The sequence below is a fragment of the Ursus americanus genome, chromosome 15, assembly GCF_024610735.1.
Source record: "Ursus americanus isolate L20-20 chromosome 15, mUrsAme1.1.p, whole genome shotgun sequence".
In the NCBI taxonomy this organism is placed as follows: Eukaryota; Metazoa; Chordata; class Mammalia; order Carnivora; family Ursidae; genus Ursus; species Ursus americanus.
This window is the reverse complement of record NC_142141.1, coordinates 18,084,731-18,110,889: the sequence shown is the minus strand read 5'-3', so window position 1 is coordinate 18,110,889 and position 26,159 is coordinate 18,084,731. Positions and strand designations below refer to the sequence as shown.

At 40.4% G+C, this 26,159-nt stretch overlaps 2 pseudogenes; both read right to left on the bottom strand.

Annotated features, from left to right (window-relative positions):
• Positions 1-8,859: 8,859 nt before the first annotated feature.
• LOC148108849 (serine/threonine-protein kinase MARK2 pseudogene) lies at positions 8,860-10,102 on the bottom strand (annotated as a pseudogene).
• Positions 10,103-10,438: 336 nt separating this feature from the next.
• On the bottom strand, positions 10,439-21,339 carry LOC123788615 (serine/threonine-protein kinase MARK2 pseudogene; annotated as a pseudogene).
• Positions 21,340-26,159: the final 4,820 nt, after the last annotated feature.

Below are 26,159 nucleotides of genomic sequence, written 5' to 3'. Positions count from 1 at the left end.
GTTTGAGATTCTGATGTGGACCATGCTTTGGGGAATGTTGGTCATACCAAATCTTTAATCTTATTGACAGTCTGAGGACCAGAGGGCAACCAACTGCCTGCTGCAAGTGCCCGTTTACACATCAGTGCGAGCAGATATGGGTTTCCTCTTTGCCTTTGATGCCCACTCAGTGCGAAGATCACAGACCCCTGGGTTGTTTGGAGCAGATGCCACTGACAGGTATATGGCTTTTTTGGTTTTGGGTTCTTCAGTGAACTCTTTTTTAAAAAAGATTTTATTAATTTATTTACTTGAGAGAGAGAGTACACACGAAAGAGAGAGAGAGAGAGGGAGAGAGAGCGCATGAGCAGGGGGAGGAGCAGAGGGAGAAGCAGACTCTCCACTGATCAGGGAGCCTGCAAAGCTCCATCCCAGGACCCTGGGATCATGATGACCTGAGCTGAAGGCAGATGCTCCACGAACTGAGCCACCCAGGTGCCCCTTCAGTGAACTTTTTGCCTATTTTTTATCTTCCTAAGCTATAGATCTCTGCTTTTGATTGGCATACATGTTGTCAAAGGTAAGAGTCCCTGTCAGTGGCTGCTTACCTGCAGATTCTCCTCACATGCATATGGACATCGATGATGTCACTACCAGTGGACTTCAGTGTTTCTCCAGTAAGGCACTTAATTTCTAACCTTCAGGTTTGACTCGTATCACTATCTCATGTCGTGGTTTTATCGTTTCCCTGTCACTATAGGGATTTGTCTCTCCCTCCTTCTCTCCCTTCCTCCCTCCCTCCTTTTTTTCCTCTCTCCCTTCTATTCAACAAAATACCTGTGTAGGAGTCACCTTTTGGGCTGTCTGCTTAGCTCACAATGATTTTTTCTTCTCTTTTGCCCCGTTTCCATTGTCTTCAATAATAATAATTGTGTTTAAATCATATAGCCCTGACCAATTGAACTTAGTAAATCGGACCATTGTGGATACCTGACTCAAACTAGGCATTCTGATTCCTTCTCTGGAATTTGGAATTGGGACCAAAGAGGAGACAACAAAGCATTCTTTTTGCATGGCTGGACTCCTGCCCTGTAGGTGGAAAAATTGTGGTGGAACTGAGTCTCTTCATCACCATCCTCCCCTCTTGCCGTGTAATCTGATAATAGAACAGTCAGTCTGTAGTGCAAAGCAGATGTAGGGGTGAATTGGTGATGGAATATGGGCGAGTGTGACTTTTGGATTCCGGATGGCTTTCCATTTCTTATATCTGTCTCTTCTAGGATCTTGGCTTGGATTTTGTGTGCTTCCCATGTATGCTTATAATTTGTACCCTACCTCTCCACCCTTTTAAATTTAAGCTAGCTCCCATAGATTTGTTACTCAATTTTTTTTTTAAGATTTTATTTTTAAGTAAATTCTACACCCAATGTGGGGCTTGAATTCACAACCCCGAGATCCAAGTGTCTGATGCTCTACTGACTGAACCAGCCAGGTGCCCCTCTGTTACTAGATTATTAATACAATCCATTTATTTGGCACTATGGCTATGCCCATAACCTGGTGAGTTCAGATATTAAAGGGGAAGATTCTTGCCAAAAGCCACTTGTAGAATAATAGATGCCTGGACGTAAGGTGATGGGAGCACTGAGGAGGGATTCCTTACTCCATCTGAGAGTGCTGGCAAAGGTTTCATGGGGCAGGGGGGTTTGAACTGGGCTTTAAAGATGATGGGAGTTGATGAGAAATGGCAAGAATCTAAGTCCAGTGTGGTCAGACTGGTGTGTAAAGGCATAAGGGATAGTGACTATAGAAATTGGAGGTGGAATTTGATGCCAGAAAAATCAAGGGTTTCTTATGTTATGCTAAAAATAACAAGACATATTTTAAAAAGAGAAATGAAGATAATCTAAAGCATAATTTGGAGCAATTGGTCTGGAATATCTCCTCATTATGTATTCATTTGCTATGTACTGTAATAGAGCTGGTCCTTATAAGTGCATTTGGAATTCAAATGACTCTCATATATACCTTCTGTAAGGTTTGGCCTGTACTTTAGAGGAAGCTATTGAAAAACATCCATAAGCTTTCATTCTGGTTGTAATATTTCCGTGGCATGGGAAAGGCATTAAAAAGATGACTTTCACACATCACGTTTGGCCAGGCAGATGTTAATTAGAAAAAAAAGCAATTTGTGTTTAATTTAATGGTAGTGAGAGATTCATTATACTGTTCTTTGGTCAGACACAGTGCAATGAAGGTAGATTTCTACGTTGTTTTTCTCTCTCTTTTCTATTCTCTTTGTCTTTCACAGTCATGGTTTAATGTATTTCCTGAGGATTCTGACTCTTCTTTTCATTTTCTCGGCCATTTGATTTTTTTCTCTGTCATCACTATTACATTTGAAATTTAATTCTTTTCTACTTCTAAGCTGTCATTTGTTTATTTTTGCAACCTGTAACTATACATTTCTAATTTTCTTTATGGTGGGCAAAGTCATATTATGGGTTATTCAGGGGTTGGCCACCCGATTACTAGATCATGTGACTCTTATTTTTTTCCTTATTCTCGCTATTGCCGATTTTATAATTTTCCCTGCTCACTAACATATTTATTAATAATTACCCTGGGACAAAGGAGGAAAAATAACTCAACAATTAACATTTGGTGATTTTTGAGCAAATCTGATAAAAGGTTGGTTGGGAAGAATTTGAAACTCCTGGCTAGAAGCAAAAACTTTGATTATCAGTAGAGCTGGGGTTCTTTTCTGAAGTCTTAGCAAGCTGTGAGAAAACGTTTTCTTTTAAGAAGACTGGCTTAAAGAAGACCTCTAGACTACTTCTTCATGGGATAGCTTTACTTCTCATTGGGAAAGCAGAACAGAGCCCCCACTCTCTTTATTGAAAGATGGAAATAAGTAGTATGGCTTTTGGGCCCATGGATGTGTGTTCTAGTCCTCACTTCGCCATTCACTAGCTATGTGATAACAACAGAAGCAATATAAATAATAAAAACATACTGATGGCTTATGGTGCTATTGTTATACTCCAGGCATTTTACTTGTCGTCTTATACTTTGTTCCTGCAAAAAAAGCCTTATGAAATAGGAAAAATTATCTGTATATTATATATAGGGAAACTGAGTCAGACAGCGCTTATGTAGTTTGCCCAAGGTTACTTGGTTAGTAACTGGCAGGAGTTTAACTCCAGAGCCTTTTTTCTTAATCAACGTATTATACTTTCTCCCAACACTCAATTGCCTGGTCTCTCTGGGCCTCAGTTTGTTTTTACAAAAGGGAAACTCTGATTGCTCTGATACCTTTCCCTATTGGAGAGGATCAAATGAAAGGGAAGATGTTTTGAAGACTATAAAGTAGCAGAAAAATCCCAATAATTATTAAGGTAGACAAGCTGAAAGAGAGAAAGAGAGCAGGGAAGGCTCCCTGGAGTGAGAATTAGAGTTTGACCTTCAGTAAAAGGGCTGCCGTCATTGTGCTGACAGCCCAAACCCAGGACCTGGGTCCCTTCTTCTAGAGCTGTCAGAATGGCAGGGGCAGGGGACGGATGCCGGGCCTGGGCATCCAGGCGTGAGTGGTACTAGAGTCTCTGGGCAGATTCACTCAGAGCTTGACCTTTCGAATGTAAAACATTTGTCAGGTTGCCAAGTGCCAACTAGCCAGGGGGTGGATTCAGCCAGGAGGCTAATATTCCTGTGACTTTTCCAGGGATGCTGTCTCTCTAACTGGACCCTAGGACCAATGGGTCTCTTTTGGAAGAGAAATGGCTTCCACTGAGCTCAGGAATACCTGGAAACTGGCATCTCTCTAGTAACTGGTTGGCATTTCTCAAGTTTTAAAACCCATTTCTCCATTTTATCAATGTGACGAATTCTGTAATTTGTATTATAAAAATAGGTATATATATTTCATTTTCTAACTCTAAAATTGTGTAGTTTGAGTGTTTTCAAATTATATGCCTCTACCTCATGTCGGGAAAGCCTCTGTGGGTGGGGTTTGGTGTGTCGGGCGGGGAGGGAGGGGATGTTTGTTCTCTTGGGAATCATTTATATTTATAGAAATGTCTCAGTCAACCCATTTGGACAAGAGATTTTCACAAGAGAGCTCTGTGAAAAGCAAAAACATGGCTGTTCTATAAACTTGTTGGTGGAAAAGCTTTCCTTTAGGAATCAAACCACAGAGGGCAAGGATGAGAGGGTAGTACTTTAAGTCATCTCCTTAGTCACTGACTACTTAGAATATGAATTCACGTTCTTGTTGTTTACCTGTTTACAGTTAGGTAGGTTGTAAAATGGCTGCAAATCCTTCCCATCCCAGATCGCTCTCCTCTTTGCCACATGGTTTTGCTTGTTCTTCCATCAAGAGATGGAGTCTTTTTTTTTTCTGTCTCATAAATCTGGGCTTGGCTATGCGACCTGCTTTGGTCAAAGGAGCATTAAGAAACGTGATGCAAGCAGAAGCTTGAAAAACAAGCACTGGGCTTGCCCTCTCTTACTGGTAGGACCTCTTTTGTCACTACGTGAAGAAGCCCAGATCAGCCTGGTAGAAGATGAGAAAACGTGGGGAGCAAAGGCAGGGGACCCAGAGGAGGCCCCTATGCCATCTGTTCTGCCAACCACCAGGCATATGAGTGAAGCCCCCTGTCTTTGTTTGGGCTGCTTTTACGAAATACCAGAGACTGGGTAGCTTATAAACAACAGTTATTTGTCACAGTCTTAAAGGCTGGGAAGTCTAAGATCAAGAAGCCAGCAGATTCAATGTCTGGTAAGAGGTTGGTTAATAGCTGTCTTTTTGCTCTGTCTTTACATGGTGGAATGGGTGAGGGAGCTCTCTGGGGTCTTGTGATGCTGTGATTTATAATAAATGTATATTTGGTGTTCTTCTATTCCTGGCTCAGAGCTCCTAAGATCCTTGGAATTTCCTAAGTAAGGTGCGCAATAAAGGTGTCTTTTGTTATTCATAATAAGCCTCTCTCAACCACACCTGAGTTTATGTTAATGAGGTGGCTGTCAGACCGCCTTTAAGGATGGGGGCTGCTTGCTGTGGGAACCAACCTTATGATTAGAGGGTTCCAACATTGAGCCTCACGCCTGGAGATCGAGTTCCATTACCAAAGGCCAGTGATTTACTCAATCATGCCTATGTAATGAAGTCTCCATAAAACTCCAAAAGGGCAGGGTTGAGAAAGCTTCTAGGTTGGGGAATGAGAAAGTGCCGAGAGGGTAGTTTACCCCAAACTCCAGGAGAATGGAAGATACTGTGCTCAGATCCTTCCAGACCTCACCTTTCTCTCTTTATCTTTTTATCACCTGTATTTGTTATTTGGCTGTTCATTTGCATCCTTAATATCCTTTTTAATAAACCAGTGATCTAGCAAGTAAACCTCTTTAGCAGATTAAAGAGGAGCTCATGCGGGGCGCCTGGGTGGCACAGCGGTTAAGCGTCTGCCTTCGGCTCAGGGCGTGATCCCGGCGTTCTGGGATCGAGCCCCACATCAGGCTCCTCCGCTATGAGCCTGCTTCTTCCTCTCCCACTCCCCCTGCTTGTGTTCCCTCTCTCGCTGGCTGTCTCTGTCTCTATCAAATAAATAAATAAAATCTTTAAAAAAAAAAAAAAAAGAGGAGCTCATGGGAACCTCTGATTTATAGCGTGTCAGAAGTGTAGGTTACCACCTGGACTTGAGATTGGCATCTGAGGTGTAGTGGGAGGGGGGCAGTCATGTGGGACTGAGCTCTTATTCTGTGGGATTGGATGCTAACTCTACATCAGAATTGAGTTACATTGTAGGACATGCAGCTTGTCTTATTTAACTTTCTTTAAGGTGTCTTTGGATGATAAACAATTTCTTATTTTTTTTTATAGTTAATGCAATTTATGTTGCTTAGAAATCATTCCCTAGCTCAAGGTAAAAAAATCCAGTTAATGCTTTTTAAATTAAAAATATGAGTTTTGTTTTTTAAAAAACATTTATGGTTTTAATACATCTGGGTTGATTTTTGGGTATAGAGTGACACAGGGATCCAATTTCTTTCTCTATGTGGATTGTATTTTTTCCCACAGCTTTATTTATTGAACAGTTACTCCTTTCCCTACTGATGCGATATGCTACTTCTGTCATCTATCAAAACATTACATAAGTGTGTGGGTTTATTTCTGAGCTCTCTATTCCATCCTACTCCTATCCTACCCTATCCCATTCCATTCTATTCTACTCGCCCATTTATCTGAACTTGAACAAATATGCCTCTCTTAATTATTGTAGCTTCATAATATTCCTGATAGTTTGTGGGGCAGGTCTTCTGCCTTACTCTTCTATGTATGATCCTAGCCATTCTTGGTCTTTTCCTCTTCCATATACACTTTAGAATCAACTTACCAAGTTCCATGTAAAATTCTGTTGAGATTTTACATTGAAATCCATAGATGAATTGGGAGATAATGGATATTTCCACAATATTGTCTATCTACCCATGGACATCTTAGATATTTCTTTTATTTAGGTCTTCTTAATCTCTTAATAAAGTCTTATAATTTCCTCTGTGGTTCTGACACACCTTTAGTTGGATTGTTTTCTTATCTTAATGTTCTCTGAATTATGTTAATGGATTTAAAATTTTGTTTGATTTTATTATATTTATTTATTTAAGATTTTATTTGTTTATTTTTAAAAGATTTTATTTATTTGAGAGAGTGAGCACAAGCAGGAGGGAGAGGGACAGAGAGAATCTGAAGCAGACTCCACGCTGAGCTCAGAGCCCCATGTGGGGCTTGATCCCACAGCTGTGAGATCATGATTTGAGCCCAAACCAAGAGTTGGAATGCTTAACCGACTGAGCCACCCTAGGCGCCCCTTATTTTTAAGTAATCTACACCCAGCGTGGGACTCAAACCTACAACCCCAAGATTAAGAGTCACATGCTATCCCAGACAGGTCAGCCAGGTGCCCCTGTAAATGGATTTTTTTTTTTAAACTACATTTTCTAATTGTCTGTTGCTGAGCAAAGGCTTTGAAGTCCAAGAGGCAGTGCTGCAAGATGTCCACAGCTACAGAAAAAAGATGTACACATCAGCCACCTTCCTTCAGCGGCTCAGAAAGCAGCTCAAGTATCATTAGAGTGCCACTAGGAGAGAAGCTTGACCACTATCACATCCAGTTCCCCCTGGCCAGCAAGTCTGTCATGATGAAGGTAGAAGAAAGCAACACACTTATGTTCCTTGTGTATGTCAAGGCCAATGAGCACCAGGTCAGCATGGCTATGAAGTACTGTAACACTGACCCGGCCAAGGTCAACACCCTCATTGGGCTGGATGGAGAGAAAAGGCATAGTTCCGTCCTGACTATGAGCTTTGTTTATTGCCAACAAAATTAAGATCATCTAAACAGTCCAGCTGGCTAATTCTAAATACAAAATTTTTTTCACCATAAAAGAAATTGAGATTGGCATCTGAGGTATAGTGGGAGGGAGGGAGTCATGTGGGACTGAGCCCTTATTCTGTGGGATTGGATACTAACTCTACATCAGAATTGTTAGCCAGCCTACTTGCTAAACTTTATTTCTAATAATTTATTTGGATATATTCTTTTGAGTTTTACTTTTAAATAATCATAAAATATGCAGTGAACTATAGATTTATATTCTCTTCCAATTCTTACAACTCCAGTTTGTTTTTATCATCCTGGCTCAAACTTTCACAATGTGAATAGAAGAGGTATTAGTGGGATCCATCCCACTGTTTAAAATGAATGATTCTAGCATTTTCCCATTTAGAATGATTGCTGTATTTTATAGACACTTCTGTGTCATTTCGGTATGCCCTCATCATTCTTTGAGCTCTTCCTTACTTTCTGGAGCAAAAGGATGTTGCAGGTTTATCTTGTATTTTCCCTACCCGGCCCTGGAATTAGACATTTCTCCCAAGAGCCTTGGTTTATTTAAGTGGAGGGTGATATACAGGAACCAAGATCTAGGGGGTGCTATTATTGGTATATTATGCTTCTGGTCTTGGTGGACAGAATGGGCACATACACATATATATCTATATTAAAACTGTTTAGTTCACACCGATACCTCCAATTCCAACCCCAAATCATAGAGCATATTTTTAATTTCACCTTTTCCATATTTGTGACTCTCTTTCTTCAGTGAGAACCCTGATTTCCATTATCTTTGATGTATTTATTTGTTCAGTTCTCCCTGTATGTAACCAAACTCTTGTTGTGTAGGCCAAAAACACAAGAAGTGGGGGAGGAGCAGGGAAAGGAGGAAGGGTTTTGTTTTTTGTGTTTATTTTATAGAACCACTTCCCCTCTCTCACAAATCCTGAAGAAAAGCCACAGAAGCCACAGAAGGATAGGGGAGGGGATAAGTGCCCCAGGGGAAACAAACCAGTCCAGTCTCTGCCTTTGAGGTGGGGCTGAGTGAAGGCTGGCAGATGGAGCCAGCTGGCCCCTCCTCTTGTCTCCTAGGTGGTTCCTGGGAGCCTTTTTTTTTTTTTTTTAGACTATTTTTAAAAGAGCAGTTTTAGGTTTATAAAAAATTGAGAGGAAGGTACAGAGATTTCCAATAAATCCCCTACTCCTACACATGCACAGCCTTCTCCACTATTGACATCCCCCACCAGAGTGCTACATTTGTTACAACTGGTGACCCTGTGTCGACATACCATTATCACTCAAGGTCCTTAGTTGACATTAGGATTCACTCTTGGTGTTGCACATTCTGTGAGTCTGGACAAATGTATAATGACATGTATCCATTGTTGCAGTATCATATAGTTTCACTGCTCTACAAATCTGGCAGCCTTTTAAGGCTTAACTGCATTGGTTATTTTGTTTTGGAGGGTCATGGAGGTGCTGGGAATGCATTTCAATGAACCCTGTTGAGAGAACACTGTGGGAGTTGGCACACCTCCACCTTCCACTGCAGGAAGCCTTCTTGGCCCTGGGGTGCCCTGCCTGCAGAGCATCACCATTTCTTGTTCAGCTTGTCCTGGCAGCTATTTGTGTCAAGCACCTTGCTGAATTCCTGCATCATCTTGTTGGGCTCCATGGAGCTTGCAATAGTCATATTCCACATGAAGTGCAGCGAGTGTGGCTTGGCCTCTGCAGGGTTGAGCATCTCCACTTAGTTTTCGCCTTTAGGTTCATTCAGGTTACATCCCAGCAAATTTGAAACAAAGGTGTCTCCATGTACTCTTGAAGGAGAATCTGCTGAAGGAGCCCCCAGTGGCCCAGTGTTGGCTGTAGCTGTTGCAAGAGGGAGAAGCTGGGGGCACACTGGGGCAAAATCTTCTGGTCCCACACTGCTGGAGCTGCCCAGTGTGTATGGAGTTTGGTTTGGATACATCCTGGGGGAAATTGGCATTATCCGGGGTTCTAGCACTGCTGTTGATGCTGAAGGATGAAGGGGAGGCCACAGGGACACAGGGCTGTGCTAGGCTGTAGCACTTTACAGTTTCCCTCCGTGGTGGGGAGACCCAGAGGCCTGTTTGGGCTACCCCCAGGCTGTCTTGGATGCCCGAAATTGGCAGGAAAAGTCCAGGGAGAATGCAGGGGAAGAAGCCCTGGAGGCCCTGGGATCCTGACATGGTTAGGCTGTCTTTGCCCTTCTGCATGGAGGCCTGGCCAAGGCTGGCTCTCTCCCAAAGTGGGGAATTCCTGCTCTTATTTGGCTTGTAGAGAGATTGCTATTTGCAGTTGGGCCAGGGGTTGTTTTCCTCTCTGGGCAGGATAGGGGGCTGGCAGTCATGATGGCTTTGCTGCTTGCTTTTTGCCTTGTCTCCTGATCCTCTCAAGATCTGACTGGCTCCTCTGAGTATTCTTTTTTTTTTTTTTAAAGATTTTATTTATTTATTTGACAGAGATAGAGACAGCCAGCGAGAGAGGGAACACAAGCAGGGGGAGTGGGAGAGGAAGAAGCAGGCTCATAGCGGAGGAGCCTGATGTGGGGCTTGATCCCATAACGCCGGGATCATGCCCTGAGCCGAAGGCAGACGCTTAACCGCTGTGCCACCCAGGCGCCCCTCCTCTGAGTATTCTTAGGAATTGTTATGGACTGAATTGTCTATCTACTGCACCCCCCCCCAAACCCCACCCCACACCAAATTCATATAGTGAAGCTCTAACCCCCAATGTTGACTATATTTGGACATAGGACCTTTAAAGAGATGATAAAAGTTAAATTAAGTCATAAGGGTGGGGCCCTGATATAATATCACTGGTCTCCTTATATGAAGAGGAGACACTAGGGATATATAGGTGCAGAGGAAAAGGCCATGTGAGGACAACAAAGAAGCCAGGAAGAGAGACCTCATTAGAAACCAGACATTACAATACATTGATCTTGAACTTCGAGCCTCCAGAACTATGAGAAATCAATTTCTGTTGTTAAAGACACCCAATCTGTGGCATTTTGTTATGGCCATCGTTGTTGACTAATACAGCAATTAAAGGTAGGAATGACAGGTTCGCACATTCATCCATGGATCCTTCATAATTTGCTCTAAAATGCCTCTCTTGCTGGGATATTGAGAATGAGACATTTCTTGAGCAGGTTTTCACATTCCATGCTCAAGTCAAAGAGAATATGGTATATTCTGCTCACTTTAACCTTCTGCAGCTCCCTAAAGTTCTGTGCTTCAAAGGCAAGAATCCACTGACCAGCATATAGAGAATGACTCCCAGGCTCCACAGAGCCATGGTGGATGCCTTATACTTTGGGCCTTGGCAGAGTTCTAGGGTAGCATAAAGGGGGACTGCTCCAGAGGGTGTCTAACTTGTTGCCAATGGTGAATTAGTTGCTGAAACCAAAGTCTGCAGTCTTGATGTTCATGTCAGCATCCAAGAGCTAGTTTTCTGTCTTTAAGTCTCTATGAACAATAAACTTATGATGCTGTATAGCAAACACTATTTGTTATACTATACTATACTCAACTATACTATGATGCTGTGTACTGTATAGCAAACACTGTTTGGTAGAAATTGGCTTATATTGCTTTTTCTTGCATACTTTCATGAGCCACTAAGTACTCACCTCCATTAGTTTACTCCATGACAAGGAGGCTTGTCCTTAGTCTCCATGACTTCACATAATCTCACTATGTGGGGATGATTCAAAGCCTTCATGATTTTTATTTTTCGCGATAGTCTCTGGAGGCTGGAGGAATTCTGTTGAGTTTTGTTAGTGATCTTTATGGTTACCTCTTCCTAGTCAGGATGTCTCTGGCCAAGTTCACCATGGCAAAGGTACCCTTGCTGATGGTCTTGAAGAGCTGGTTGTTGCAGACATGGTCTCCTCAGCAGAGATGGCTGAGAAGCCCTGCAACGTGTTGGATTAACTGCTGGACTTGAAAGCCCAGTGTCTCAGGGTGAGCTTAAGCTTGGGATAAGCTAGTGAGAAGCTTGGTCCAGGTCATCTCAAAAGAAAATCACTTCCAAAAACCACCCGATGAACTGATCTTTATAATGGAATCAAAACATAATGGCAGACTAAAAATGAACAAAGACAAATACTAACACACCAAGAAAAGAAGAAATGAGACAAAAGGATAAATTTTAAAAATAAGGGAAAAAAAAGAAAACCAGTAAGAAAAGAAGGAAAAGGAAAGAAAAATGAGAAAAAGAAAAAAGAAAAAAGAAAGAAAATGGAAAAATGAGAAAAAGGAAAAAGTGTAAACAAAATATACAAAAAGCCCCAATGCAAAGGAGAAAACAAGCTAACTTTAGTCAAATGACCTTCAGGTCACTGAAAACCAGCTTGCTGAGCTGGAAGGATGGCAAACCTAGGCATGACCAGGGGCTTTTATAGGTATGTGGAATTCCATAATAATGGCTCCTTATGAGGTCATAGCAAGAAAGGGACCTTTCATGGCTGGTGATCATCCACAGTGTTTTCCTCATTTTTTGCAGTCTCAAGAATCTGTTTTTCTTAAAAAAAATTATTGAGAACCTCAAGTAGATTTTTGTTTATGTAGGTTATAGTTATGGGTATTTACTTTATTAGGATTGAAAACCTGTATGATGCTTCAGTGGCTTTTTCATTTCTAGTTTGAAAAGCTGTAATAATTTTTTTTTGTCTTAGAGTATTTTTTAAATGTTGGAATAGGTGGGAATTTTTAATTAATCGTATTAACTTTTTTCATTCTATTCACATTTCAGTTTGTGTCTGTAAAATAAAATGACTCCATATAGTAAAATATAATTAAAATACCATTCCAAAAACAATGATTCATCTATTCAGGGCCAAACTTTTTAATTCTCATATACTTTGAAATCTTTTGTTTCTCAGGTTGTATGCTTGAATGAGGATCCAAAAAAGGTCCACGTATTGTGATTGGTTGATACGTTTCTTAAGCCTCTTTTAATCAGTTTTTGCTCCATCTCCTTTTTTCTCTCATTATTTATTTTGGAGGAATTCAGTTTCCTGGTGTCCTTCTGTTTGGATTTGCTGATTGTATTCCTGTGGTATAAATTAACAAGTTCTGTATTTCCCGCAAATTGATAGTTCAGTCTTGAAGTTTAATCGGATTGTATATGATCTTTTTGGTGAGATGACTTCATGGGCTCTGTGTTCTTTTATCAGGAGGTACATGATATCTGATGGTCTGTCAGGTTAGCTGGCTTCCATTCTCATTGCCTAGATCCATTAAATCATGACAAGTAGCAAAATACCTTATCCTTTCAATTATTAGCTGGAGTACCTCTATAAAGAGAACTGGCTCCTCATCTATTTTTATAAATTTCTAACCCAATTACCTTGTGGTCAGAGATGGTGGTCTTTGATCCCTATTCTTGAAATTTGTTGGCGGCTTTTTTAATGGTCTAATACACATAATTTTTTTTTCCATTTGTTTTTCATATAGGGCTTCTAGGTGAAATTTCACTTCAACAAATGTTTCTGTGACAGAAATGTATCTTGAAAGGTTCTGAGCTAAGCTAAAGGAATAAATGGCTAAGTGAGGAATTTGGGCATCTGAAACATCTTGGATATTTGAGGTCCTGAGAATATTTGAGATCTTGTTAGGGGTGAAGAGATATAAAGGCAGCCACCTACAGTGCTACCCATAGTCCTTCGCACTGTGGGCAACAGGCAATGCGTGTTCAATGTATTTTACCATTATTATTATTATATAATCTCACCATCTCAATTTATGTGTGGGAAACTGGGACTCATTCATTTGTTTTTCATTCATTAAATGCTTCCTATGCCCCTGTGGTCTGAGGAGGCACTATTCTAGGTGCTGAGTAAACTGCAGAATAAAGTCCCTGAGTTTTGTTGTTTTGTTGTGGGGTGGGGGAAACCAGAAAAATTACGGGCAAGTTGAGAGGGTGATAAATGACATGAAGGGAATAAACAGGGTGATATGCTGGTGCTACTGGGTGGGGCACTACTTTAGATGGGGTGCTAACAGACTCCTGGACAGGAAGGAGCTCAGTAAGGGAAGGTCTAGGAAAGGGTCTCTCCAAGCAGAGGGTTCCACACGTTCAAAGGCTTTTCAGTGGGAACCGGCTTGGTGTGATCAAGTTGCGGAAAGGCCATCGGTGTGGCGAACAGGTGGAAGGGTGGTGGAAGGTGAGAGGCGGGTGGGAGCAGAGAAGAGAATCCAGCCTCTCTGGGCGATCCAACACTGGTAATTTTGTATCTCACTTTGCGTCCTTCTGAGCCCTGGTATCTGTGTTTCTTCAGCAGAACATGTGAGGTTGCAAAATATGGTGTTTTAAAAAATCACTTCCCTAACCCTGTGTGCCCCTGCTTCGAAGTCTAAACCTGTACCTTAGGAGGGCAGTTCGGAAGGAAACATGGTTGCTTTGCCACAGTCTGGGTTTTCTTTCTGGCTGCTGCAGCCTGTGTGTGCCCACGGACCTCCAGCGTGAGTTGCTGATTTCAGCAGGGTTGAAGAATCAGCCCCAGGACGATTCCTGCTTTGCGCTCTGCCCCGACCTCTGGTGGACTCGGCTTGTTAAGACATAGATCAGGCTAGAAACGGGAAGCCTTTGCCTCGTATCCCCACCTGCCGGTATTTGGCTTGGAGTGTGCACTGCGTTGTATTATGAAGGTCCTGGAAGGACCTGCGGAGAGGCACAATTTCAGACACTGCCATGGGTGGCCTGATGGCTTTTGAGCATCCAGCACGTCTTACTTTGGTACAAGAACCCTTCTTTAGAGTTTGGATGGCATCAATCCTGCCTGTACCCCGAGCACAATGGGTGGGTGTAGGATCCAGCCTGACCAATGGGAGCACGCCATTCTTTTGGCCTCAGGGATTGGTTCAGAAAGAGCACATGACCCAAACTGGGCAAATCAAGTCTTCTCCAGGAGCTGGTGCAGGAACCTTGGGAGAGAGGGCTCCTTCTTCTGGATCTAGAATTTTATAGGTCCTGTATAACGGGATTGCCAGTAGCCGTGCCATTGGCCACAATGGAGAGAGGCTGCCTGAGAATTAAATCAACGTTGAGGAGGAAGGCGGGGTCTGGAAATTCAAAGGGAGTTATCATTTCAGCTCCTGCTTCTTGTGCCTAGAGTGAGCCAATAAATACCTTTTTATTCTTAAGTTAGTTTCAGTTGGGTTTCTGTCACTTGCAACTGGAAATCTCCTAATTAATAAACCAGTACTAGCCATTGTTATAATCAAAATAGTAGTAAATAATCGAAGGTAAGTTTGAAGTAAATACGATGTGGCACTTCATGACTCTTGTACTGTATAGTCATCGGTATGACTATTATAAAATGTTGGTCTCTCACTCTGTGAGCAGGATCATGTTTATTTTGCTTATCACTCTAGCTCACTAGTTGACAGTAAGCTCCCAATAAATATTTGTGGAATGAATAAATAGTTACATGGCAATCTTTACTGGTGTGACAATCTAATTGCTGTTATCGAATACTGTTGTGGTTATCTAGGGGAATGCCCTATTCTTCAGCAAGTTATGCTGAAGTGAAGTGTTCAGGAGCAAAGTGAGATGATACCTGCAACTTAACTGGCTCAGCAAAAAATAAGTACATGAGTAAATAAGTAAATACATTTTTTAAAAAGGTATATCTGCGTTAGAGAAAGCAAACATGGCGAAGTGCTAATCATTACTGAAATTAAGTGGTGTCTACAGAGGTGTTCATATTATTCTTTCAACTTTTGTAGGCTTAAAAATGATCAAAATTTAAGTTTGGAAAAGAAAAAAAGATTACCGTTATTTGAACAGGCACTCACGTTTGCCCTGCCTTTACGAAACTTATGATCTCACAAATGTAGTGATCCGAAGGGGCACCTGCACCCCAATATTTATAGCAGCAATGTCCACAATAGCCAAACTATGAAAAGTGCCCAGATGTCCATTAACAGATGAATGCATAAAGAAGATGTGGTATATATATACTATGGAATATTACTTAGCCATCAAAAAATTAAAATCTTGCCATTTGCAATGACATGGATAGAACTAGAGGGTATTACCCTAAGTGAAATAAGTCAATCAGAGAAAGACAATTATATGATTTTACTCCAATGTGGAATTTAAGAAACCAAACAGAGGAGCATAGGGGAAAAGAGGGAAAAATAAAACAAGACGAAATCAGAGAGGGAGACAAACCATAAGAGACTCTTAATCATAGGAAACAAACTGAGGGTAGCTGGAGGGTAACTGGGTGATGGACCTTAAGGAGGGCACGTAATGTAATGAGCACTGGGTGTTATATGCAACTGATGAATCACCTCTGAAACTAATAAGACACTATATGTTAATTAATTGAATTTAAATAAACAGAATTAAAAAAAAGATTCTTGGGGCGCCTGGGTGGCTCAGTCATTAAGTGTCTGCCTTCGGCTCAGGGCATGATCCCAGGGTCCTGGAATCGAGCCCCACATTCGGCTCCCTGCTCCGCTGGGAGCCTGCCTCTTCCTCTCCCATTCCCCCTGCTTGTGTTCCCTCTCTTGCTGGCTGTGTCTCTGTCAAATAAATAAATAAATCTTAAAAAAAAAAGGGAATCTTCCAATCTCCCAATTCTAAGACAAATACACCGGAGAAAATCCATTTGCATTACAAAAGAATTTTTCATTTTCCAGGGGAAAAAAAAAAACAACAACCCTGGAGTCTTCAAATAATAGTAATTAAAATGGTCCAATGAAGGCACAGAGTTCAGTTGTAGGGGGAACTGGGATTAGCCCTGTAGAGCAAATCTTCTTCTCTTCCTTCCTCCTGCCCTCCCCAACCTTGTCTTTTCTCTTTTCTTCTTCTTCTTGTTTTTTTTTTTTTTTGCTAAAATAGAAAAGATTTTTTTCTTTAGATTCTAAAGTCACTGTAAATGAAAAGTTCAGACACTAAAGAAAGGTATAAAAGAGATAGTAACCCATCACAGGATTAAGGTATTGTGATTCCTCTATTGCAAGACCTAGTATTTAGCCACATATATTAATTTTATTTATGAAGCAGGAAAAGATAGACCTCCAGCATTATTTTTAATGGTGGTGGCATCATTATACCATCATCACCATCATTATCATCATCGCCATCATTGGAGGCTTGCTATGTCAGGCACTGTGCTAAGGGCTTTGCCTGCTGTAATTCTTTCAATGGCTCCATGAATAAGAAGAAAGCATGGCTGTGTGAGGTTAACTTGCCAAAGGCTGAGTGGAGCTTTAAACATGGCTGGCTGACTCCAGAGCCTGTACGCTTAATCATGTACCATTATTTTTATGCAGTTCTCTAACTTTGTGTGTTTTAGCTATTTCTCAGTCTTAACATTTATAAACAATGCTGCCAGGAATATCTCAGATAAACATTTTTTGAGTCCTCAAAAATCTCAGCCCTTATAACTCCTGGGCTGTATTTCTTCTTGAAATATTAACGAGGCAGATATTCTTACTAAGTAAACGGGAAAATACACTCAGCAGTGAGTCTTCCTATAAAGTTATGTTGCCAAGAGTTGGAAGGGAGTCTTTTGATTGATCTCTTCTGGGCATGAATCTTCTCTAATCATGACAGTACCAGAAGTGATTACAAGAGTAATAAAACCCCCAAACACCCCACTATATGTCACACACTGGGCCATGTCTTTTTCCTTTGTGATTTTCTTAATCTTTAAAATAACCCTGTGAGGTAGAGGGGTTACCCCACTGTGTCCAGAGGAGAGTAAACATCCTGTGGCATCCGTGACGTATGGTCACAGCTTTTGCTTAACACCTGTTCATGAATGGGGAACTCTGTTTTGCAAAGCAGACCAGACCACTTGTGGATTGCCCTAATTGCTTACTTACTATTTTAAGTGAGAATTCACCTAAAGTCACCGCAGAATTCACCATAGAATTCACTAAATCTCTTTTCACACAATAGAGCTTGCACTTTAAAAAAATCAAACAAACAGCGAGCACAGCTGTCATTGTTGAGCACTTGCAAGGACCAGCATTTGTTCTCAGTGCAATTCTCACAAGTATTACCTAATTTATGCACCATGACCTTCTGTCTGTGTGTGTGTGGGGGTGTATTATTTTCTCCATTTTATATATGAGGTGGTTGAGCGCAGTAGCTATTGAGCACCAAGGCCGAGATAGTCCCCTCTCACCTGCATGTATTTATCTGTGGCTTTAGAACCTGACCTCCCTAGAATGTGCCCAAGGGCAGAAGCGTGAAGCTCCTCAGTGGGGTCACCATTGAAAATGTCAATTTAGAAAGACAGAAAGCAGCTGACCAAGCTCCTTTCCAAAATTTTGCCGGTTTCAAAATTTCATACAGTATGTATGTGGGTTGGAACAAGGAAAATTTAGATGAAAGTCTAGCAAACATTAATTACCCTATCAACAAACGTATCTAGTCACATCCATTAATGTATAGGGGTTTCTATTAAAGCCTAATGGTAGACACTTTGCCGTGAGCGAATTTACTTTAGAATCTATTCTACATACTCTTCTGTTGAGGGTTGAATTCTGACCCTCAAAGAGGTTGAAGTCCTAAGTCCCAGTACTTACGAGTGTGACCTTGCTTGGAAATAGGATCTTATTAAATGTCATCAAGTTAAAATGAAGTATTAGGGTGGGCCCTAATCCAGTGTGACTGGGCTTCTTATAAGAAAAGGAAAGTGCCGTGTGAAGACCCAGACACACAGGGAAAGTACCATATGGCAACAGAGGCAGGGATTTGAGTGGAGCAGCTGCAGGACAAGGGACACCAAGGATTGAAGCCACTACCAGAAGCTAGGAAGACAGGCAAGGATTTTATCCAGAGCCTCAGAGAGCACGGTCCTGCTGACACTTTGATTTCAGATATTTAGCATTCAGAACTGTGGATAAATAAATTTCTTTTGTTTTAAGCCCTCTAGTTTGTCGTACTTTGTTATGGAAGCCCTAAGAATCTAATACAAGCTCCCATTCATGGATAGGGGTTGATAAATTATGTCAAAGATTGGAAGCCCAGTTGCGTAGAAGATTTCCTTTTTTGTTCATTCCCTCTGAGGTTTTCAGACATCAGCGTTTATAAAGAAAAATACATAAATGTATTCTATAGGTGATTTAGAGTACTTTTGTGGACAATTTTGTCTGTCTGAAATTTTCTTATTTGATCATTTAGAGTGTAACCCCTAAGCTTCTTTGTACTGTGTTTCTCTTTGCTTTCTCTCCCCTGGACAAAATTTTTCCCATTTTTCTTGGAATATTTTCCTAGACCCCTCACCAATCTAATGTGTTCTTTGAATATATTGCAGTGGTACTCAGTGTAGGGATTACAGTGACACTGTTACCATCCTTTCCTTGAACATGGACACTGTACTTCAACCAATGAAATCTAACTTAGATTTTTTTTTAAGCAGCCACACATCAGTTATTTAATTGAAGCCCTAGGCCTTTAAAATATATACATATATATACATATACATATATATATATATATATATATATATATATATATATATATATATATATATATCTTAAACCAGATTTACCAGATAACCATTCTACACCTTTTTAAAAACAAGAAAATACAGGTGTTTTAAGACACTTAGATACACAGCGTCACATTGCTCCCATTAAATTTTATTTTGTGAAAATAATAGATAAATAAGTCCTGGAGACCTAATACACAGAACAGTGATTTTAGACAACAAAGCTTTGTTATAAAATTAAACTTGCTAGGAGAGCAGATCTTTATTTTTCTCAACACTAGAAGAAATGGAAATCACGTGATGAGATAGAAGTGTTAGCTAATGTTAGAGTGACAAAGCAAAATAAATGTATCAAATCAATATGTTGAACACTTTAAGCTAATAAAATGTTGTATGTAAAATATATCTCAATAAAGAAAGTCTATAACATTTTTTCAGTTTTGTTTTCTCTCAATCTCTTTTTCTCTTCTAGCTTGTTGAAATAGTCTTGGGCTGTGAGAGCAACCTCCGTATTTTGGGTGTCATCACCAGACTTAATAAATAAATTTGCCTTTTAAAAATATTAACTTTTCTTGACTTTCTTCCTGTAGGTTAGTGCCATGTTTTGGCATTTAGATTTGGCTGGGTCTCCCTCTTCTATTTGCGTGGCTCTTGTGGGAGTTTTGTGTGTAGTTAAATACATTGCTTTCTTTAGATGCTGGCTTCTCTTCCTATCTCTTGAGGAGAATGTGATTTTTTTTTTAGTCAGAATGTTATAAGACAGAATTAATGCCTTTAGATTGTAACAATCTTTTAAGAATAACAATGTGATAATAATACTGTATTTTGTTGAGAGGGTGAAAATAACTTATTAGTACGATAATAATGACCAATAATGACTGTACTTCTTTTTATGTACTATGCATGCTCACTAAAGAAACATATTTTACTGAGGTGAAAGTCATATATCATAAAATTAACCATTTTAAAATGAACAGTTCAGTGGTTTTAAGTATATTCATAATGTTGTACAACCACTACCCTGTTTCCAAAACGTTTTCATCACCCAAAAGTATATTCCATTAACCATCCTTCCATACTCCCCTCCCCTCCCCTCAGCTCCTGGCAACCACCATTCTGCATTCTGTGTTTCTATGGTTTTATTTATTTTGGATATTCATATAAATGAAATCTATAGGTCACTTTTTTTTTTAAAGATTTTATTTATTTATTTGGCAGAGATAGAGACAGTCAGCGAGAGAGGGAACACAAGCAGGGGGAGTGGGAGAGGAAGAAGCAGGCTCCCAGCAGAGGAGCCTGATGTGGGGCTCGATCCCACAAGGCCAGGATCACGCCCTGAGCCGAAGGCAGATGCTTAACCGCTGTGCCACCCAGGCGCCCCTATAGGTCACTTTTTGTGTCTGGCTTTTTTTGGTTATGATGGTTTGTTGCAGCATGTATCAGTACTTTATTCCTTTTTATGGATGAATAATATTCTATTGTGTTTGTCCATTCATCTGTTGATGATGATTTGTGATGTTTTCGTCTTTGGGCTATTGTGAATAGTGCAGCAATGGACATGCATGTATATGTACTTGTTTTAGCAATATCTTATAAACTGTGCCTTTTAAGAATTTGAAAAAAATTTGATCACTATTTTTTTAGGAAACCTTTATTTGGGTGACTGTAGCTCATAAATGGAAAGGTCTTTACACAAAAGTTTCTTGCATTTTGTAGGGCTTGTCCTCCCCTGGATTATGTCCCCATTTCTGGGACATTTTTCAGGATGAGTGAGTAAATAACCATCGTCATCATCCTCCTGATATTGGAGATAGTAGTTATCATTTGAGAGTACATTATATGATTAATACTGTTATTATCCCCACTTTACAGATGGCGAGACTGAAGTTTATGAAATTTAAGCACTTTTTCCAAGTTATACACTAGTAATAGAGCAGGGACTAAAACCCAGATCTTTATGATTCTAAAACTGTAGGTATGTGATGATTATGTGCCCGAGTTTCCTATCTTTCATGAAGATGACTTAAAAAAAATTACAGTGGATACCTGCTGACCATCACTGATGAAAAACCATTCATCAGTGAGTCCTGAAGTCAATTTAGTGGGGCACAGACCTCATTAAATACTGAAATGAAATGGAGTAGGATGGAAAGTATCATGTAGTAAGGGTATTACTCTATGAAACTTTCATTTCAGTTACATGTGTGTAGCATGTCTGCCCTGGGTCATGATGTAAAATGTATTTCTTATGGTGGGCTGCAGTCAAAAATGTTTGAAAAATGCTGCACTAAGCTACACATACATTCATTCATTCATTTCCCCAACCCCTTATGTTTGAACTTTTATGTGCCTAAATGGTTCTTGTTAGTTTCTGCATACTTAAATATGGAGAAGTTCCTCTCATCCTCCAAGTTCGCAAATCACAAATTCCCCAAAGTACAGCATTTTTTGCTCCCTCACAGCCATCCCTGACTTACCTGACATGGCTTTTATAAGATTTGGTTGGTGAGTGCCGAGTTCGGTGCTGCATGCCTTTGAAGTTCTGTTCACAAGCCCGCAAGTACAGAGTTCCCTTTGGTTATTAAATGACAAAAAAAATGTGCACATTCAATAAGCACTTTATTAGGTGATAGCCCACATTGATCCCATTCAACACAAATAACAATTGTGCTCATTTGTCACTTATTGGCAGCCACATCAGATGGGCGAGATACAGAAGAGAACATCTTCCCTGCTGTTTGTCACACAGTGCGAGGGCCATGTGGAGCACTGGTCCCCAGACAGCCTCTGGGAAGGGACCCTGTGGATATGCAGATGATAATTTCACGTGGTAAATGTTGGGTTTTCTTCACGTCAGTAGCTATCCACAGCAGTTCTCTGGGGACCCTTTCAAAAGCCAGTTCGCAAACGTGTTCCTTAAAACACAGATTTTTATTACTAATGAAAACATATTAAAAATGCTCAGTTGTTGGTGGGAAAATCCAAAAGAATTCTTTTAAGAAGCTGAAGTGAATTATAACTTAAATCTACAAAATAGAATTAGGGTTTACATTTTTTTATTTATGTATTCTAAATGTAAGAATTTAGTTTCTTATTGAAATGATAAAAAAAAAAGTCATGTTGAAAGTTCAAGGGGTTCTTGATTGGGTAGGGATGGTGGAGACTGAACATTCAGTAAATGGTGAAACACCCACTGTGTGTAAAATACTGTGCCTCGTGTTGAGGAGACAAAGGGAAAAAGTATGTTAGCAAGCTACTTCAGGAAGCTATCCAACAGAAGAACCCCTGTATGTGTTCATAGAATATATTTTAAGAAAGTTCATCAAGATCTTGTATGCCATCAATGGTAGGAAATTAGAACACTACTGTCTGTTAAAAAGGGACTAGTTAAATATATTTTGGTAGAAGCATAGAATGTGATACAGAAGACCATTACAAAGAAACAGTTAGGCCTTCAAGATGACCATGAGAAAAAGGCAGATTTTGGGGAGCCTGGGTGGCTCAGTCATTAAGTGTCTGCCTTCTGCTCAGGGCGTGATCCCAGAGTCCTGGGATTGAGCTCTGCATCAGGCTCCTCCACTGGGAGCCTGCTTCTTCCTCTCCCACTCCCCCTGCTTGTGTTCCCTCTCTCGCTGGCTGTCTCTGTCTCTGTCAAATAAATAAATAAAATGTTTTTTTTTTAAAAGAAAAAAGCTGATTTTAATGTGAACAAAGCATGCTTCTGAAGCATCTGTCTCATTCACTGTTTTATTTCAAGCATCTAGAATAGTCCTTGGCATATAGTAAGTGTTTGGTAAGACTATGATAACATTTTACTAAAAATAAATGTGGGGGTATCCACATACACAGATGTACGTCAAACTGTGAAGAGTGGTTAGCTCCAAGGAGTGTGCTTAGGGATGAGGGAAATGGGGCCTTAGGAGGGCAGAGATCATATCGTGCATGGATCCCAGTGCCTGCTAAGTGCACTCAGTGTCTATGAAGTGCGAACAAGCAATGTTGTGAGTTAGGCCTGCAGTTGCCTAATTCATTTTTGTATTTTAAGCAGTGACTAGAAGGATGCCTTGAGCGTCGTAGTTGCATCACACACTGTTGGCTGCATACGCAGCAGCTGTTCCTCATTTCTTCCTGTTTAGAGACCCCCACTTTTGTTCAGCCTACAATATTATCTGGGAATATGGACTACTTCCCTGAGTCCAGGGTTTGAACCTAGTTTGGTAATCCCATTCCCGATTTGCTCCAGATATTTAGGCGTGGCCATGTGATCAATTTGTGGCCAATGATATGTAAAAGGAAGTCTTCTGGGAGGGATTTTGCTTCTGAGTAAAATGAGATGGGTGAGGAGATTAGCTCCTCTCTAGTCTTAAATGTGGTGGTGCGAAGATGCGATGTTTGGACTTGAGTCAACCATATTGCTGAACCAAGAAGCCCAAATATAAAAAGATAATATGGTAAAGACTGACGAGAAGAAAGATAGAGTCTGAGTGCGGGGTGACATTGCTAAACCTCTGCATCAGTCCCAAAACTGCCAGAAAGAGAATTGAATTCTGAAAATTTGCAAGCAACTGTAAGATATGCACTGGGCTGAAAGCAATTCCAACCTATATAGATGCTCTAAAAAAAAAAAAAAAGGCTTGCATTAATGAATTCAAGTATTAATAAATTCAAAGAGGTAACAATCTAGTGGGGACATGAGCTATATAAATAAAATAAATAAATAAATAAATAAATAAATAAATAAATACCCTAACAAAGCAAGACGATGTGTACTGAGTATTGAGTGAATAACAGAGCCTGGTGGGCCTATCAGGAAGCTCTTCATGGATGATAGAAAAATGTGAACAGTCTTACAAAGAACCTAATTAAATAACTGACCCATTAAAAAACATGTGAACTGATGCTTGAAGGCTGATAATAGTAAAGGTGTAGATTTAACAATTAGCTGTGCAAAAAAGGTCACTAGTCTTTGATAGGTTAACTTCATCTCATTTTGAGACTTCATTCTGCTTGATGCCAGGAAATATAACACTAGTTTATTCTAGCTATAGTCAGTCAAGTCAGTATAGTCTGCCTTCCTTCTTATCTCTAGATAACATCTGAGTACTGATGGGCACATGTGGTGTCATGGAATGGAGTGGGGGCATTTGATCCTATGTTCGTGACTGTTGACAACAGCAGTAATTCTCAAGTTTGATGTGCAGACATATCATATCACCTGCATGTTTATTAAAATGCAGAACCTGATTCGGTAGGTCTAAGTAAGGCCTGAGATTCTGCATTTCTATCAAGCTCTCAGGCAATGCCATTGTTGCTACCATGTGGACCACACTTTGAGTAGTAAGGAGAGGACTTTGCTTAAAATCACTGCTTTGGAGCTTTTTCTTCTTAGTTTTCTAGGAACCAGGCTTGAATAGGGAGGGTTCCCACCACCAGTCATGGTCATTGCATCAAACTTGGGTATAATTCTCTATTGTCTTTTTCCTCTTGTTGTATATATGACTTATGTTTTTGGTTTTTCCTTTTCCCCTGTTGCTCCTCTGGCTGTCATGAGCTGGGACTGTGCCCCCGAAAAAAGTTGGCACATGTAATTCATTGTGATAATGGAATCTTTATTGTAATGCAATTAGCAGTGGACATGTCTGGTTTTACTCTGGGAAAGCAGCATGGAAGGAGCTATTTAAATTAGTGAAAAAGTATTAACAGTGAAACATATAATTAATACAGGATTGCTCTGTTGAATAAAATCCCGTTGTGTGTGGGACATGTGTGCCTGTTGTGTTATGGCAGACAATGACAACTATAACAGTTGTTTTCAGTGTTGATTTCCTGGCTTCACCCATGCTGATTTCTATCTGCTAGTGAGGTGTGTGTGAGAGGAGGAGTAATCAGAATCATTACACTCCTCAAAGATCCATTTTTCTATAATTCGGAGGAAGGTCTTGGAAGTCCAAGCGGGAATAGTAGCTAAACATAGTAGCTGGGGACCTTGAGTTGATCGTCAAAGCTCCCATTAGTGCAAGAGGTGGAACTTTTCTTAATAGAAATTACTGTAAATGGATATAGGAGTCATGGGGGTAATCGACTAACCAAGGCTTAAGCATGTTTGCGGAAAGCAAAAGCCACAAAACAGTATGCCTTCGCCCATTAGCCCCTAAACAGAAGTGAGTGGCAATTGCTGGCAATCCGTCTTGAACCAAGAGTAGAGCTCTTTAGGATGTCAAATTGCATGGAAATTGTAATGAGGTTGCTAATGCTCATTGAATCTGTAGATCGTGTCTTTTATATGAGTTGGGTTATTTTCTAAGACATTGTATTTTACTTACCTTGAACCTTCTGTGGTTGTACTGTCTTGATGATATACTTTGGTAGAATGCCGACTTCTAGGCTCCTTGGAGAATGCTCTGCTATTCTTTCTGCTGCTGGATTTGAAACGTGACTTACTTTGACTGTCTGGAATTTCAAAATGTAAGAAATAGTGCCACCCAATGGTGTCTCAGCAGCCTTCGGATGGAGAGGAAAATGGATTTTATTTTTAGATCAGCTTCACGAAGCTCTATGCTCAAATGTGGCTCCCAGGCCCCATGGATTGTGCCTGTCTCTCAGTGGAGACCCAGGTTCTTTGATTCTTGTCATCATTGGGAAAAGTGACCTTGGTGGAATTCTCTAGTCTTGCCCAGTGAAAGTCACATCTCTCCTGAAAATGGGGAAATTATTCCTACTATGTTCCCCTGGCTTTGAGAATTAGGCACCTTCAGTTTTAAAAAGTAGGCAACTGGTTTTGAAAATGAAGCAATGATTGATGTTGTCCTATTCAAAACACTGTATTTTGAATACCCAGACCTTTTTACTACCGTTAAAAAAAAAATCCCATCTCCACATCTATAACCCTGCATTAAACAGAAGACTCTATGCATTGGGTCTGGTACAACTAGAGGTGTTTGAATAATTATAATTGGAATCCAGGTGTGGCAGACCTCCTGAGCAAAGCTGGTGCTCCTGCTATTCACTAGGGTCTTTGGTGAACCCTCAGTTTTAGGGCACATAAACAAAAATGCATTTTTTGATTTCATGAAGATTTCATGAAGAAGCAAGGAAGATGATTTCTACCATAGGCCATGTTATAGAGAGCTAATAAAGGTCTCATCCCTGTTCTGTCTTCTGCCAGCAAACTGGTCATCCCCTGTCTCTTACTCCAAATAGCCTTTGAAAACTCCTTTATTTTCCAAGCTATTCACCTTATGTCCCCAATTTATAGACTCCCCCCCCCCCCCATCAAAACCAAACCCTGAAATTAGCTCCAGAGT